This window comes from Urocitellus parryii, unplaced genomic scaffold, assembly GCF_045843805.1.
Source record: "Urocitellus parryii isolate mUroPar1 unplaced genomic scaffold, mUroPar1.hap1 Scaffold_3940, whole genome shotgun sequence".
Taxonomy (NCBI): Eukaryota; Metazoa; Chordata; class Mammalia; order Rodentia; family Sciuridae; genus Urocitellus; species Urocitellus parryii.
Window position 1 is genome coordinate 18,318 of NW_027553534.1, and position 18,647 is coordinate 36,964.

Here is an 18,647-nt window from a genome sequence, read left to right on the forward strand (position 1 = left end):
TGTAGTCCTGACAACAGTGCCACGTTGGAGTTAGAGACCACTGGGTTTGAACCCCGTTGTGCTACTGGCTTGTAGAGTCATGTTGGGGGATCAGTGGTCACATGATCAGTTCAGACTCACTTTGTTGAAAAGAACAGTTAAATTCCAAAATGATTAGAAGAAACTTAGAATTTATTTAGTTCATGTTTCTCACATTAGATCCTAATTCAGTTTAAAAATGAAGTTAAAGCCAGTGGGTGCACATGCCTGTAATCATTATCAGCATGGGAGACAAGCAGGAAGATCAAGTTTAAAGCCAACCTTGCAACTTACCTAAACCCTGTCTCAAAACTTTTTTTTTTTTTTTAAGGCTAGGATTATAACTTCTTGGTAAAGCTCCCCTGGGTTGGGTTCCCAGTACCACAAAGAGGAAACAAAGTTGTGTTCAGCTACCCTTTGACTTGAGGTAACATGCCTGCCAGGGGTTATCCTGGCTACAGATGAAGGCCCAATAGTGGTCACTTCGTCTTCCTTCCTCTTCCTCTTTTGGGGAAAAGTTCAGGAAGAAGTTGAGGCCAGATTTCTCTAACAAATGCTCAGGTCCCAATGAGCAGTGTCTTTTTCCTTTTTCCCTCAATGTGGCATTTGGTTCTGCTTCCTTTTGGGTGTATTTTCCTGGCATGCTTTTTTCCCCAGCTTTGCAGACTCCTAACACTGCTCTCATTTGACTCCAGTACAGGGCTGGGAAAGTGATCCGGCTGATTGGCCGAGACACTGTGGAAGAAATAGTTTATAGGAAAGCAGCCTCCAAACTGCAGCTCACCAACACAATCATAGAAAGAGACCATTTTACTCTGGGAGCCCAGAAACCTTTGGCTGATCCTGACCTCCAGGTAAAATGTATTCTTTTTAGAGTCTCATGATTTATAACTAGTACTCTCTGTGGATGAGAATGCAAATAAAAAGGACCAGCATTAACCACCCATTGTTGCAAATTACCCATTTTTTCATTGGCCTAATTCTTACCCTCTCAGTACCTAACTACATGCAAGGTGCCATACAAGCTAAAAATGAGGGTGGCATTTAAAGGCAGAGAAAATAGAATAAAGAAAATGAGCTTTGAACCATCTAACTTGGATTGAAATTCACATCTTATCCCTTATTGGATGTATGACTTTGAGCATGTAACTGAACATCATGGATCTAATCTCTTCATGGCTTCTAAAGATGAGTGTGCCACGAGTTACCTCAGAGAGAATTTGTTTAAGTTCTTTTTTTTTCTTTAAATCAGTGATGATTAGTTTCATACCTCCTCCTTAATCCCAGACCCTTTGAGTAGTGACTTACAGTACTCATTCCATACTCAGAGATGAGTGAACAAGATTAGGAATTCAAAATTATGCCATAGGATATAGGGATGAAAGCACTAGAGTTAATTTGTTGAAGAAGGAAAAATTAGATGGGAGTCAAATGCTGTCTTAGAATATCCTAGAGAGCTCTCTTTTGGTAAGAGGTTTGGAGTTATTCCTTAGCAGCAGCCTTTGAGATAAAATTGAACCTATATTATAATATACCCCAGGTCGTTTTGAGGGATTAGATGCAGAGAGATCAACCCCTAGTATCTAGTATGATTCAGGCATGAAGAGAGTAATAAATGTCTGAGAAAAGGTAGTAGCTGTGGGAAGATCTGCTGTAGGAAACTGCAGAGAAATGACAGGAGTTGGCTCTTGTTTTGAGGCAGGCAGTGAGAGAGAGCAAGTTCAAAGATGGCTTTAAGCCTGAAAGATGAGAGTAGAAAGTAGGAAGATAGGGATAGAAATTAGAAGGATGAAGATAATGTAGGCTTTAGTCAACAGAGTTTGTAGTAAAAATCAATATACATTATTGTTAGAAGGAGACTCAGAAAAGAAAGGAATTAGAAAAGTTTGCAAGAAAAACCAGGCTTTAAAAGGATCAGCTTATCAAACAAAAAATTTAAGAGGTATGTGAAAGGGAAAAAATTACACAGTATTACAAGCAGAATCATCAAATTTACAACTAGCCCAAGCATGAGTTTAAAAATGGCAGTTTTCTCACATCTGTATCTTTACACATCAGCATTGCAGACAGGGAAGGTGCTGTTTTTGTTAGGGAGTCACTGACCTGCAGGAAAGGTTCACAGATTTGGGGGTACTAGAACCTGAAAGAAGAACTCTAGGTTTTGTTTGTTTGCTTGACGTTTGTATATCTTAGAGAGTAACTGGAGTCTTTGGCCTTTTGTGTTTTGAGTCTTCTGCATGCTCATCTGTCATGGTGGCTGGGCAGGCTGTGCATTTTATTTTCACACTATTGAAGAGGCAATTTCAAATGGAAGGTGAAAGTTTGAGAGAGAGGTGCATGTACACTGTAGGTGTCTAAATACACTTCTTCACAGGATCTTGGGAGAGGAGCTCATCATGGGCTGTTGTGAAGGCACAGGTGTCAGGAGTTAGAGGAGACAAATTCTCAGATGCTTGATGCTTCCCCAGTGGAGGGAGCTCCAGGCATTCAGTCAGGGGTTTCTCTATGACATTGGCTGCTAGCACATCATTGTGAAATGCACAGGCACAAACTCTGCCATGGGACCAGATCTTGGGGCCAGTACAAACTATGGGCTGGTGGAGAGGACCTCGGTGGGACTTCCTGCACAAGCCATGGCAAGAAATCACACTCTGGTTCTGTCTTGATTCTTTCCTCCCCACCAGACTGTGAGTTATTTATGGTTGCCAGGAACAAGGGTGATAACTCACTGCCTTGTCTCAAAATACAGCAGGACATTTTTTTTAAGTTATTAAAAGAATCTAATAGTAAAAGACGTGGTTCTGGTTTGATAAATCTAAGCAGTATAGAGCAGTGAAGTCCTGAAAAAGGAGAGCAGGTTCCTTGTCTTAGAAGGAGAACACAACAGAAACAGAGAACAGATAAAGATGCGGTGAACACTTATTGAATGCTTACTGTGTGCTAAGCATTGTGTGACGTGCACTTTTTCCAGTTGTTTCAGAAGAAGAATAACAAAAAAATGAGATAGACGTTGTCTTTACCTCCATCTTAAGAAATTTTCCAAACATCAGATTCATGACTCTAATCCGAGCACTCTTTAACTTCCAACTACATGCTCTTAGTTACTATAATAAAGTGGTTTTCATTTAAAAAATGGGTAGTTCCTTAAAGACACGTTGTGAGTGAGCAGTAGCGAGGGAAGCCAGGAGACATAGTCCAAGGAGTGGACGAGTGAAGGGTCCCAGTATGGACTGAGCCTCATCATAAATACTTGGCTTTCTTCTGTTTTGGGTACTAAATGCCAAAGCCATTTGGCTTGGTTTTATATATATATACACATACATATATATATATATATATATATGTACACCAAGGTTAAATATAAATATAACAGTTATGGTTTTGCTTAGTTTTTGTCATAGTTTTTATCTTGGATATTTTCAAGCTAAAGTTTCCAAGTTACAGAATAGGCAATATAGAGATAACTAACCAAATCTAAAAGGGCAAAATGAAAATGAAGTCCCATGATGTGGATCCCAATTGGTTCAGAATTCCTAAGAGATAGTACTTAGGGAGGTGGAGAGTTGCAAGTAGCAAATGAAAGCCAGGTAACACTATCTAAGATTCTGGTTCCAATAGCCGTAGGAAATAGGCTGAGTATATCCCCTAGGTGGAGCAAGAGGGCAGGATGGGGAGTGCCGCAGGACTATCCAGGGAGATTGAAATTGAGAAAGGGCTTTTGGGTCTGGTGATCAGGGTGGTTATGGTTTTGCCAAAGTGGGTCCCATAAAGCACTGTAGTAGCAAAGCGGCTTGGCAAGGACAGGTGGCAGCTCATGGTGAGATGAGGTATTCAGTGGCACCTTTTCTTTATAAGAGTTTGGCAGTGGGAGAGGTAAGAAGGTAGCCAACAGGGTCTCTGACTTCTCTGGGGACTGCTGGAAGTGCCTGTAAAAATTGCTGGTGAGAAGTGCTATAGAAGATGCTGGGAATCATTTTATCTGCCCCCACTCCTCAAAAAAATTGGAGGCCAAAAAATTTTTTTGGTATTGTAAATAATTGTCAAAGTCAACATCTCTGATCATCATTTATCACCTCTCTGCTTATTCCTCATCCAACTCCAAAACAGCCTGGCAGGTGTCATTTGTGATGGAAGAGAAGAAAGTCCATCAGGGAAAGAATTACCTGGTGTCATTTAGACACTTAGCAAGTCACACATCCTCATCTGTGTTTTCATGAGAACTAACTGGATCTCTCATTTTCTTCATTCAAGTTGAGTGACATACTGAAATTTGGCTTGGATAAACTGCTGTCTTCTGAGGGGAGCATCCTGGAGGACGTAGACCTGGAGTCCATCCTGGGAGAGACAGAGAACAGCCAGTGGGCCTCTGATGCCCTGCCTGCAGCTGGAGGAGGGATCAGAGAGCGGGAGGAAGGAAGTGAGTTGGGGTTAGGTGAGCCAGTGACTCCATCACCTCAAGCTAGGGTGTGAGTGAGATGCGTCCCCACGGGTAGTCCTGTGTCCTGCTCTGGCACCTCTCTTTCCTACCCAGCCCTATAGTCATCTGTTGACATTCTTAAGGCTTCCTGGTCCAAGAACTGCCAGAGTAATCCTTGTTCCCTTGAAGCTGGACTTTGAATCCAAGTGATGATATTAATGTTTATGGTCCTGTCAGTCTCAAGGATTAAATTTGAACCTTTTCTCTCTTGACACAGACTTCTTCTCTGGAGTTTATTTGGTAAACCTGCTATCTTTATGATGGTGCTTTGCACAGTGATACCTCTTCTCAATAGTAGAATGTTTTTTAAATTGCAAATGATATTTATGGACATTTATTGTGTTCATCAACAGTGCTGACTATGTCATGTGCTTTAGGTCTTTTAAGACCCATGAGGTGGGGGGCTGGGGTGGTGGGTCAGCGGTAGAGCACTCACCTCACACGTGCAAGGGCCTGGGTTCAATCCTCAGCACCACATAAAAACAGAAGTAAAAATGAAGGCATTGTGTCCAACTTCAACTAAAAAAATACATATTAAAAAAAAAGACCCATGAGGTGTAGGAGATCATTTTGTCTTCCTTTTTCTTTTTTCCCAGATTTGGTGTCTGTCTCTCTCTCTCTCTCTCTCTCTCTCTCTCTCTCTCTCTCTCTCTCTCTCTCTCTATATATATATATATATATATATATATATATATATATATATATATATATTTATATATTTTTTTTTTTTTTTTAGTTGTAGATAGACAGCATGCCCTTATTTTATTTTTTTAATGTGGTGGCTAAGGATCGAGCCCAGTGCCTCACACATGCTGAGCAAGCACTCTGCCACTGAACTACAGCCCTAGCCCCACTATTTATCTTTTTGTCCGTTTTCTGTTCTGAAATATTTGAATTTCAGACTTGAAAGGGGTTTTGTTTTGTTTTGTTTTTTTCCTCATGATTATTTTTAAAATGACTGTTTTCCTGTATCAGCAATAGGGAGTCAATCTGGGCTGGTGTGAGAGGGTTTTACTGACCTTTTTTAGAATTTTTTATTCATATATGACAGCAGAATGCATTGTAATTCTTATTATACATATAGAGCACAATTTTTCATATCTCTGATTGTATACACAGTATATTCACACCCAGTTCCTGTATTCATACCTGTACTTTGGATAATAATTATCACATTCCACCATCATTAATAACCTCATGCCTCCTCCCTTCCCCTCCAACCCCTCTGCCCTATCTAGAGCTTGTTGTTCCTCCCATCTCCCACTCTCTATCCCACTATGAATCAGCCTCCTTATATCAAAGAAAACATTCAGCATTTGGTTTTTTGGGATTGGCTAACTTAGCATTATCTTTTCTAATTCCATCCATTTACCTACAAATGCTATGATTTTATTTTCTTTTATTGCTGAATAATATTCCATTGTATGTGTGTGTGTACACACACACACACCACAGTTTTTAATCCATTCATCTATTGAAGGGCATCTAGGTTGGTCCCACAGTTTAGCTATTGTGAATTGTGCTGCTGTAAACATTGATGCAGCTGTGTCCTGTAGTATGCTGTTTTTAAGTCCTTTGGGTATAGATTGAGGAGAGGGACAGCTGGGTCAGATGGTGGTTCCACTCCCAATTTTCCAAGTAATCTCCATACTGCTTTCCATATTGGCTGCACCAATTTGCAGTCCTATCAGCAGTGTATGAGTGTGCCTTTTTCTCCCACATCCTCGCCAACACTTATTGTGGTTTGTATCCATAATAGCTGCCATTCTGATGAGTGAGATGAAATCTTAGAGTGGTTTTGATTTGCATTTCTCTAATTGCTAGTAATGATGAACATTTTTTCATGTATTTGTTGACTGATTGTATATTATTTTCTGAGAAGTGTCTGTTCAGGTCCTTGGCCTATTTATTGATTGGGTTATTTGTTTTTTTTTTTTTTTTGGTGTTTAGCTTTTGAGGTTCTTTATATACTAGAGATTAGTGCTATATCTGATGTGTGAGGGGTAAAGATTTGCTCCCAAGATGTAGGCTTGCTATTCACCTCACAGATTTGCTTCTTTTGCAGAGAAGAAAGAAACTTTTTAGTTTGAGTCCATCCCATTTATTGATTCTTGATTTTAATTCTGGCACCAAAAGAGTCTTATTAAGGAAGTTGGAGCCTAATCCCACATGATGGAGATTAGGGTCTACTTTTTCTTCTATTAAACGCAGAGTCTCTGGTTTTATTCCCAGGTCCTTGATCCATTTTGAGTTGAGTTTTGTGCATGGTGAGAGATAGGGATTTAATTTCATTTTGTTGCATATGGATTTCCAGTTCTCCCAGCACCATTTGTTGAAGATGCTATCTTTTCTCTAGTGCATGTTTTTGGTACCTTTGTCTAACATAAGATAATTGTAGTTTTGTGGGTTAGTCTCTGTATCCTCTCTCTGTTCTGTACCATTGGTCTACCAGTCTGTTTTGGTGCCAATACCATGCTGTTTTTGTTACTGTTGCTCTGTAGTATAGTTTAAGGTCTGGTATAGTGATGCCACCTGCTTCACTCTTCCTGATAAGGATTGCTTTAGCTATTCTGGGTCTCTTATTTTTCCAGATGAATTTCATGATTGTTTTTCTATTTATATGAGGAATGTCATTGGGATTTTGATTGGAATTGCATTAAATCTGTATAGCGCTTTTAGAAGTGTGGTCATTTTGATAATATTAATTCTGCCTATCCAAGAGCAAGGTAAATCTTTCTATCTTTTAAGGTCTTTTTTTGATTTCTTTCTTTAAGGTTCTGTAATTTTCATTATATAGATCTTTCACCCTTACTGAGCTTCTTAATTCAAGAGTTCTTTCTAGCCTGGCACAGTGGTGCACACCTGTAATCCTGGTGACTCCAGAAGCTGAGGATCATGAGTTCAAAGCCAGCCTCAGCAAAAGTGAGGCACTCAGTGAGAACCTGTCTCTATTAAATACAAAATAGGGCTGAGGTGGCTCAGTGGTTCATGCCTCTGAGTTCAATTCCCAGTACTAAAAAATAAATATTTAAAAATCTCTCTCCTCTCTCCTCTCCCTCCCTCCCTCTCTCTCTCTCTCTCTCTCTCTCTCTTAAAAAAAAGACACAACTGATGTGACTATGTGTACAACCAGAGATATGAAAAATTGTGTACCATATGTGTAATATGAATTATAATGCATTATCCTGTCATATATAACAAGTTAGGATTAAAAATAAATAAATTTTTTAAAAAGATAAAAAAAGTGGGAAAATCAGAAAGTAATATCGTTCCATGCTGTACATATCACTTCCCTTTCTCAAGTACAATCTGGCACAAAATGTGTTGAGAAGAGATTCCCCTCCAAAAAAACAAATCCACTGGGGCTGGGGATATAGCTTAGTTGGAAGAGTACTTGCCTCACACGCACAAGGCTCTGGGTTCAATCCCCAGCACCACCAGAAAAAAAATCTGATATTATATCCAATGGCATGAACAAGATTTAAAAAGCCACATAACCATAATGAGAGCACAAAGCACACAAAAGGCTTTCTAGATTCCAATCTAGAAAAAAAACAAACATATCCCAAGGGAGGAGAACAATGTTCTTGCAATTACTTTTCTCTAAGGAGTATCTTAGTATGGTGATGAATGACCTTTTTCCCCCCCAGCACTGAGGATTGAACTGAGGAGTGCTCTACCACTGAGCTACATCTGCAGTCATTTAATGTTTGTTTTGTTTTTGTTTTCCTTGAGACAGAGTCTCACCAAGTTGCCCAGGCTCTCCTCAAACTTACCATTCTCCTACTTGTCAACCTCCTGAGTAGCTAGGATTATAGGCATGCACTATTGTACTGGCTACAAATTATATGTTTTTAAATCAGGAAATTGTCATTTAGAGAATATTATTCCCATGAGTCCTTTCTATATAAATTATTATAGAGCAAGCTTCACACAACCAATTGAAGAGACATTATCGTTAATAGATTATCCTATATTGTAGTTAATTGTATGGAAAAGAAACAATGTAGCAAAAATGAAATCATAAAAACAAAGACATTTCACATAGTAATGTAGATTAAAATGTCATCCAACTATAAATTCCCTCAAAATGCATGGACCAAGATCCTACCCAAGATTGAGACTTGAGGAAGGACTGACTGTATCCTTTAAAGGCACAAACTCGTTTTTTCTTCTCTTTGGTACCCTGTGCCACACTGTAAAGAAGCCCAGGCTATCTTGCTAGAGGGAGAGTCCATTTGAAGAAAGCCCCTGACATTTGAAAGACCACATGGAAAGGGAGACTACATAAAGCCAACAGTCAGCACCTTAGTTCCAGACATACAAAGCCATCTCAGACCTTGTAGTCTAAATCAGGCGTTTGCTGTATGGGTGAGCCTAGGTGACACTGGAGCAGAACCTTGGTTAAAGTCTTGACTTACAAAATTATGAGAAATAAAATGGTTGTTTGTTTGGTAGTGGGGATTGAATTCAGAGGCTCTCGGCCACTGAGCCACATCCCGAGCCCTATTTTGTGTTTTATTTAGAGACAGGGTGTCACTGAGTTGCTTAGTGCCTCGCCATTACTGAGGCTGGCTTTGAACTCTCGATCCTCCTACCTCAGCCTCCTGAGCCACTGGAATTACAGGTGTGCACCACCACTCCTGGCAAATGGTTATTTTTTAAAGCCACTAAATTTTGGAATTTTAAAAAATATAGCAATAGATAACTAAAACACTGTTTATTGATGATTTGCAGGGCTTTTATTTAATGACCAGTTTTATTAAAGAATACCCCATTTATTTCTACTGTGATCAGCAAACAAACTGATATTCAATATTTAAAATTTTTTGAAACTGATTAGTTTGCCAAGAATATAACCTATCTTGCAAATTTTCATGAGGACTAGAAAAGAATATATATTCTGGAGTTGTTGGGCATTGTCAGTCAATGTCAATAAGGTTAAGGTGGTTGATAGTTTTGTTCAGACTCTTGTGTATCATTAGTGATTTTTTATACTGTTACTATCAGTTGTTAAAAGGCTGTTAAAAATTCAAAGTATGGATTTATCTCTTCAGTTTTGTCAGCTTTCATATATTTGGGGCATATAAATGTTTGGTTGTATGGTGTCATGTTTCTGTGTTCTTAAAAAACACATTATGGTATTATGAAATGTCTTTCTTATCTCTTATAAAACTCTTTATCTTGAATTTAAATTCATCTGATGTTAGTATAGCCTCTGCATTCTTCTTGGCTTACTATTAATGATGTATTTTTATTTAATGTAATTAAATAAAATTACATTAAATAAAAATTAAATTTTATTTAATTTATCCACTAGCTTTTAGCTGTATTGCTTTACATTATTGTTTTAGCAATGTTTCCAGGAATTATGAAATGCATTCTTTAATTTATCACAGTTTTCATAGTTTAAATTGTGATACTTTCTCACATTTCCCCAAGTCTTTTGTGCTTTGTCGTCATACATATTACAGCTGTATACCCTATGTTTTTTACCTTAGTCATGTTTCCAAGAAATTAAAAGAATAAATATGTATACATATTGCCTTTTATATTTACCTACATTTTACTATTTCTAGTACTTTTCATTTCTGTTTATGGTGCATTGTCTTTAAAAATATCTACCCCAAATTCTCCACATTCCTGTATCATGTTGCTTCTCTCATTATGAAGTAATATCTATTTTCCCACCCACTGAGTCTGGGCTGGTCTTTTGTCTTGTTTTAATGAACAAAATATATTTTTGGTAAAAGTGATTCCATGCCAATCCTAGACATAACACCCTGGGAAGGTGTATACATTCTACTATTATCCTCTAGAAATCTAATCAACAAATAAAAAATTTTAGAATGACTGAATGACTAAAAGCATTTGAAGAGATAAGCCTGACCCAACCAGTTGAGCTAGCAGACATGTAAACGAAGCTATTTTGTCAGTTCTACCTTTGGTTAAACAATTCCTGCTAAAGGAAACCACGTAAGCAGTAATAAATACCTAGAGCAAAGGACCCATCAGGTTATGTAAAGCCAAATCATAGAATAAGGAGAAATAACAAAGAATTTTTATATTAAACCATTAAGTTTATTACACAGTGAACTAAAGCACACAGTGCATCTGTTTCTACCTGATGGATCATCTCCTTTTATCCTGAAGAGGTTCTTTTAGCATTAATAGTAGAGATCTATTGGTATTGAATTTTCTTTTTATTTATTTGAAAAAGTCTATTCTGCTTTCAGTTTTGAAGAGTATTTATCCTGGATTAGCAGTTTTTGTCTTCTAGCACCTTAAACCTTTCCATTAACTTTAACCTCTCATTTCTGATAAGAAGTCAGCTATCATTTTAGTCATTTTTACCAATGTAAAACACACCACTTTTTTCTAATTGCCTTCAAGACCTTTTTCCTCCTAATTGATTATTTACAGTTGACTCTGATGCATCTAGGTGTGATTTGCTTTGTAACTAACCTTAGTATTCACTGAGTTTCCTAAATCTGTTAACATCTTTTTTGTTAATTTGGGATAATTTTAGCCATCGTTGTCTTAAATATTTTTTTCTGTACAATTTATGCGTCTATTCTTCTAGAAATCTAATTATATGTATGTTAGGTCACTTTGTACTGATAGTAACCAAGTCTCTATTTTTTTCTTTCTGATTTTTAGAACAGATAATTTTTATTGGTCTATCTCCAAGTTAACTTTTTGCTGTTTTTGCACTATACAATCTGATGATAGATTTGTTTCATGAATTTTTCATTTCAAATACTATACTTTTTATTTCTTTTAAAAGAATTTTTTCATTTATATGTTGACACCCATATCTACTTATTCATTATGATTAAGCTTTTCTTTAACTCCTTGAAATTAGTTATTAAAACTATTTAAATTTTTTTTCGGCTAATCCTAACATCTGGGTCAGCTCATGGAACTTTTTTTATATGTGATATTTTCTCTTGTGGTTCTCATTTTTCTATCTTCTTTGCATTCTGGCAAAATTTAATGATATTCTACATGCCTATAATCCCAGCGACTCAGGAGGCTAAGGCGGGAGGATCAAAGCTAGCCTCTGCAACTAAGGGATGCACTTAGCAACTCAGTGAGACCCTGTATCTAAATAAAATGCAAAAAAGTGCTGAGGTTGTGGCTCAATGGTTAAGCACCCCTGGGTTCAATCCCTGGTACCAAAAAAAAATTTTTTAATTATATTCTGGTCATTTATAGATGATACATCATAGGAAGTCTGGATTATGTTGTCTTCCTATAAAGGATATTCTGTTTTATTTGTCATGCAGGCTAATTACTGGTGAATTGTTTTGATCATATTAGATTTGGTATTACTATTATTATTATTATTTGGTTCCAGAGATTGAACTCAGGGTACTCAATTACTGAGCCACATCCCCAGACCTATTTTGTATTTTATTGAGAGACAGGGTCTTGCTGAGCTGCTTTAGCACCTCGATTTACTAAGGCTGGCTTTGAGCTCGTGATCCTCTTGCTTCATGCACCTGAGTCACTGGGATTATAGGCATATTCCACCGCGCCTCACTAGGTTTGGTATTTTTCTTTATTTCCATATTTCATGGTGCATTATACTTGTACATAATGGTGGGATTTGTTGTTATGTTTGCATGCATATGTACAATACAGTGATAAAACTTGGCCAATATCGTTCTCGAGTATTTCTCTTTTACCTGCTTTCCTCTCTCCCCTGATCCCTTTCCTCTACTGATCTCCCTTTGATTGTCGTCAGATTCCTTTCACACACACACACCTTTCTTTTTCTTTTTCCTTTCTGGCTGCCACATACATTTTCAGCATGAATCAATTTTGGTTTCAAATTTAGGTCTACCTTTTTCCCTTTACTCTTTTGTGTGTGGTTCTTTTTGCTAAGGCTTATTTCTGAACTCTTAATTAAGTACCTGATATATTAGTGAAGCTGCTGCAACCTGACTCTGCTGGAAACCTAATTTCTTCCAACATTGCCATTTAGCATCATCTTCAGTCTCCTTTATAGCAGTCAAACTCTGCTAAGCCTTAAAGAGTCTCATCTGGTACATTCATATGAAAAATGAATTTCCTCCAGGCTTTTAGTATTCTCTCTCTAACACACACACATAATCACATTGCACCCACCATAAATAGCTCAGACATTCTTGTCCACAAAATTCCAACCACTATGATAATCTTGCACTTTGATAATTTTCTCCTTAACTCAGTATGACCTCCATCTTACTTGAGCTTCATCTCCCCAATTGTGTTTTGTGCACCAGGCCTACAGTCATGTCTGAAATTAATACCTGAAAATGTTTAGTTTTCCTAGTTTTATACACTTTTGTGTCAGGAAAACAAATCCAGTACAGTAGATCTATAACAGTTTCAAGTAAAAGTACTAAATTACTTATATCCTTGCCCATCAATAGTGGTAGAGGCACTTAGGTGAACTTACATAGAAACTGCAACATCTTACATACTCAACAACAATTTCATTGCCCATGGAACCCAAAATTAATTGAAAGAGTAAACCCCAAAATGGATATCTGAAAAATAAACTGGTCAAAATTAGTAAGCCAATCAGACTTAAATAATCATATATTTTACCAATAGCACTAGCTTAAAAGTATGGGTCTACAATAACTAGAAAAATACAAGTTAATGGCTAGAGTCATAAAAGTTTCTATTATGATAGGCAGTCTCTTATGATGCTTTAATATTATATGATAGTTGTGAAATGATTACAAACTAATAATGAACATAATCTATTTGCAGATTACAATATTCTTCCCTGTATTATCTACAAAGTTTAGATACACCTCAAAATGCCCTGGAAAAGAAATTTCTTAAGTCTCATCAAAATGAACTGCCAGGTTTTTTTCCTACATTTGACATGACACAGTGCCAAGATTTCTAGTCCTGAATACACACTTTCTATAGGGAAGGGACATTTATCTTGGCAATTAATAGATCATTTATCTCATTTCATACAGCCAATTTTAGTCGTAAGAAAAGAAATGTTTATGTATTTATTCTGCTGACTTTAATCTATAATCTAATCAGGGATCAACAAACTTTTCCTGAAAAGAGACTGATAATAAATATATTAGACTTTGTAGGCAAGTCTTCATTGCCACTCAAGTGCCAATGTAGCACAAAAACAGCCTAGACTGTGGGTAAATAATATAAGCTTCTGTATTCTAATAAAACTTTGTTTACAAACGCAAGTGTTATTGTTGGACACCGTGAAAGAAAGAAAGAAGGGAGGGAGGAAGGGAGGGAGAGAGAAGGTGTGGGGAAAGAATGAAAGAAAGAAAGAAAGAGAAAAAAGGAATAAAGAGAACAATTTAAAAAAAAAACAGTGTCAGGCTGACAGGTATGATTTGCTCATCACTGTTCCAGAGTATTAATGTTTATGCTCACAATAGATGTTTGGCTAGGCTGTATACATACATACATACATATATACATGAAAGCAATTTTGTTCTTTTGTTTGCTTTCTTTTATTTTTTCCATTTTTTTGTTGATACATTATAGTCGTAAATCATGGCAGTATTTGTCGTAACATATTTCCACATGCACAATATAACACTATAGTTTGGCCAATATCATTCCCCAGTATTTTCCATTCACTCCTCCCTCTCCTGGTCCCTTTCCTACACTCTACTGATCTCCTTTTGATTTTCACTTTTCTTTCCCTTTTTCCTCTCTTGCTTCCACATCCGAGAGAAAACATATGCTCCCTTGATTTTATGAGTTTAGCTTATTTTGTGTAACAGAATGTTCTAAAGTTTCATCCGTTTTCCAGCAAATGACATAATTCACATTTATGGCTGAATAAAGCTCCATTGTGTGTATATGCCACATTTTCTTTATTTATTCATCCTTGATAAGCACCTAGTTTGGTTCCAAAGTTTGGCAACTGTGAATTGTGCTGCTATAAACATGGGTATGCATATACTACTCTAGTATTATGACTTTAATTCTTTAGGATAAACATTGAGTAGTTGTATACCTGGGTTATATGGTGGTTTCCTGCCTAGTCATTTGAGGAACCTCCATACTGATTTCAATAGTGGTTATATTCATTTACAATCCTATCAACAGAGAAAAAAGTGTGGGATTACAGTGTGCATCATGAAGCCCAGCCTTAAATGTTGATTTTATAATCCTTTCTTTTTAGCTGATAAGAGAAATTACAAAATACAGAATACTTGCAAACTACAAAATATAGGATACTTACAACTAAAGGTGCTTTGTTAAATGATCAGAGTTTAACTAACATTTCAAGCAGTGACTCTCAAACTGGGAGAGTGATACTAGTCTTTTCAAGAGAAGTTTAGAAATGCCTGGGGGCATTTTGTTGTTGTTTCACCATGACTGAGGAAACTACTAACATTTTTTGGCCAGGCCCATAGATAGTATATAACCTTCAGCTAGTAGGAATAGTCCAAACCAAAGTACCAATAGAGTTCTATCAAGAAACCCTGGTGCAAAGAAGTAATCTACCAAGGAAAACACAGTTGCAGTTAAGTAAGAGAACAGAGCAGGTGCCGGGTACAGTGCTTCATGCCTGTAATCCCAGTGGCTCTGGAGGCTGAGGCAGGAGGATCGTGAGTTCAAAGCCAGCCTCAGCAAAAGTAAGGCCCTAAACAATTCAGTGAGACCTTATCTCTAAATAAAATACAAAATAGGGCTGGAGATGTGATTCAGTGGTCTAGAGCCCTTGAGTTCAATCCCTGTTACCAAAGAAAAATAGACCACCCAAGTGATTTGTTTGTACCAGTAGGTCTACCTAAAACGAAAAGGGATTTTATGCAGTCAAATTTTTTTATTATCCATTTAAATATAATTCTTTATTTCTTTATGTTTGTCAAGAAGTAAATATATTTAAGATAACAATGAAAAATAATAAAAGAATGACAAGTGTAGGAACCTAATGATGACTTACACTTTTTGATTACAGACTTGACATTCATCTGAAATGACAATGCAATCCCTAGCTACTGCAACAGAAATCCTAACCTCTGAGTGAAAAAAAAGAGGGATGTTGAGATACCTTCAATCATCTTTTCTCACTTCTGAGTAAGTACCAAGAGAGGTTGGCCAAAAATATTTTAAAACCTAAAACATACTATTAAACTTGGCTTTTCTTTAAAATAAGTGCAAGTATATGATATGGCCTAGTGTTAATTTACAATCCCTACTTTCTTATGCTTTGACTGTCTTTAAACGTGCCCAGTTTGAACTGAGATGTGCCATAAGTCAGATATCAAAGACTTATTATGAAGAATGTAAAATAACAGTTATATTTTTATTATGATTACAAGTTAAAAGGATGTCATTTTGAATATATTGAATTATGTAAAATGTATTATTAAATGAAGCTCATCTGTCTTACTTTTTAAAATATGACTTCTAGAAAATTTAATTTACATGTAGAGTTAATATTATATTTCTATTGGTGGTTCTAAGGGATCAGTGAGAAATAAGAGAAAGATCATGTTCAGATTCTCTATTTCATCATTTGCGTTTGATGTCATTCACTGATCCTCCTTATGTATTCCAAACCATTTCAAATTTCATTTGGATTTGGGTAAGACTGAGCTTTCATGCTAATCACAGAGAACTTACTTTCCCATATATATTTGTTCAGTGTCCCCCACTGAGTATAGTCTTCATAATAGTGTTTATGGTCCTGTTTCTAATTTTATACTGCATGCATCAGTTAAAATGCTGAAGATTCAGGAGGGTTTGCTTTGCTTCAGTGTATGCTCTGGTAGACTATATGTTATCCCGAAGAACATATTTTCTCCTCCACTCTCCCTGTCTCCTCCAAGAGGTGCTTGTGATCTTCCAAGCACACTTTTGGAGGATGTTATCAGCCTTACTTTGTTTCAGTGAGAAGAGAACAGTTTCCAGAGTATGAACTATTTAAAAATGTCTTCTTAGTGATGAAAGCATTTATTGCCAAGACTTTTGTTGCTTTGTCAATTGTCTATATTGGCTGTAACCGCCAGGATTTTGCTGTTTAATTATTTAAACCACATAAATGGGCAATCTTTCATATATTATCTCATTTTCTTCTTAAAAAGTGAATTATAAAATTTTAACTTTGACCCCATATTTGTATAGATGAAATATCTGAGACTCAGAAAAGTTAATGATTTCCCTATAGTCACACAATTAGACTTCTGACTCTTACTACAATCTTTTTGGCTATATTCCTTACTTCTGCTGCTGTTCTAGTAAGGAAGTAATTTATATTTCTGAAAACTAAATGTATAAAGCCCAACAGTGCACTGTGGAAATTGAGATGTGCAGGCCACAAGTCCCCAACATCTGTTCTGCATTTATTTCAACACACCAAATATTTGACCTCCGTGAAAAGAATGCCAAGGTAAATTAGGCAGAACCAGAAACAGGAACTCATATATATGCCATATATTAGTGGCAATTTCAGATGTTTGAGTTTCTTTCTTTGTACAGTTGAAAGTGGAATAATATTTCAGGGCTAGACAAACAGTAGATGCTGGCAGAAGACCTTGCCTTGTATATGACTCACTTCCATTAGTACAGTACACTTCAACATGACTTTTTAATTGTGGGGAGTGCCTCAGCCCTACTGGTCATGCCCAGCCTAAACCTCCATCTTCCCTGGATTTAAGGGCAAGATACTTGTTTAAATTCCACTTAAGTTATATGATCCCTTTACTTAAAGTCTAATATTTTCTGCATTTTTTATTCTATTAAGTCTAAATCCTTATGCTTGATTTTCAAGGAATTTCATAATCTGACCTAAGCACACAAATATGTCATCCTTTATAGAATCCTTTCCTCTTAGCAAAATGAGGTGTCCTTACTGTCCTTTAAACATACTTCTTTCTGCTGAGTCTTTCTTATGCTGTTTAATTCACTTGCCTTTTATTCTCTTTTTAGAATCTGAATCCTATGTACTTATCCAGGTCTAGCTCAAATCCCAAGACTCATCTCTTACTTTTAACTCTTTAGTGTTTACAATTTGTACCAAAATACATTTTAGCATTTATTTTGTGGCAGGGTAGTGCCCTTTCCACCCCCCCACTACACTAACTTTTACCAAGGAGGAAACTGGTGTTACCAAGAAAGACCTGTTTATTTTTTTAGGAGTTCCCACTCTCGGGATTATAATGAGGATCTAGAGTCACCTCCACCCTTGGAGATAGATCCCAGATTGGGGTCCTTCGGCACAGGTGTAAAGGTTGATCCATTGCCTAAACCTCTTACACTGGCACAGAAGATGATGTACACACACACACACACATACACACACGCGCCAAAACTCGAAGGAAGGAAGGGAGGGAGGGAGGGAGACCCTTTGAAATCCATTGAGAAATGATACTGTTCTGGTCAACCTGACAGAAAATGGGTATTTGTTGTCATTTTCTGACTTACCATATTGTGACCAAGCATAGTGCTTTTATTTTTATTATTTTTTTTTACTAAGACCTTTACTAGGATTCACCTGGTTTATAACTTTCTACCTTTAAATATAACTGAATCTGCTGGAAGGTGGTGGCAGAGTCTGTAATCCCAGATATTCAGGAGGCTGAGGCTGGAGGATCACAAGTTTGAGGTAAATGTGGGGAACTGAGCCAGACTCTGTTTCAAAATAAAAACTAAACTGGTGGCACACACCTGTAATCCCATCAGCTCAGAATGGTGAAACAGGAGAATTGGGATTTCAAAGCCAACCTTAGCAACTTAACGAGGCCCTGAGTAACTCAGTGGGACCTATCTCTAAATAAAATACAAAAGAGGGCTGGGGATGTGGCTCAGTGGTTGAGTTCCCAAGAGTTCCATCTCTGATAGCAAAAAAAAAAAATTAATAATAAATGAATAAATAAAATGGGCTGGGGAGTAGCTCAGCAGTAGAGCACCCCTGGATATTTGTACTAGGGAGTACAAAAAAAAAAAAAAAGAATTTTCAATGCATATTACTTTTTGTCTAGTTTATTTCATTCAGAATCTCCCTGTTTTTGCTATTATCAATAGTTCTTTATTCTTGCTAAGTATGTTTCCAAAATTTATTATCTATTTTCCTATTGATATACATTGGGGATTTTTTTTAAGTAAACCAGGTTATATTTATACAGTGGAAAATTATTAAGCAATGAAAATA

At 36.8% G+C, this 18,647-nt stretch overlaps 1 long non-coding RNA gene across 1 annotated transcript; it reads left to right on the top strand.

The window, feature by feature from the left end:
* Positions 1-716: 716 nt before the first annotated feature.
* Positions 717-15,567, top strand: LOC144252252 (uncharacterized). The gene is made up of 3 exons (XR_013342952.1): positions 717-872; positions 4,270-4,435; positions 15,453-15,567. It is a non-coding gene; the product is annotated as an uncharacterized LOC144252252 (long non-coding RNA).
* Positions 15,568-18,647: the final 3,080 nt, after the last annotated feature.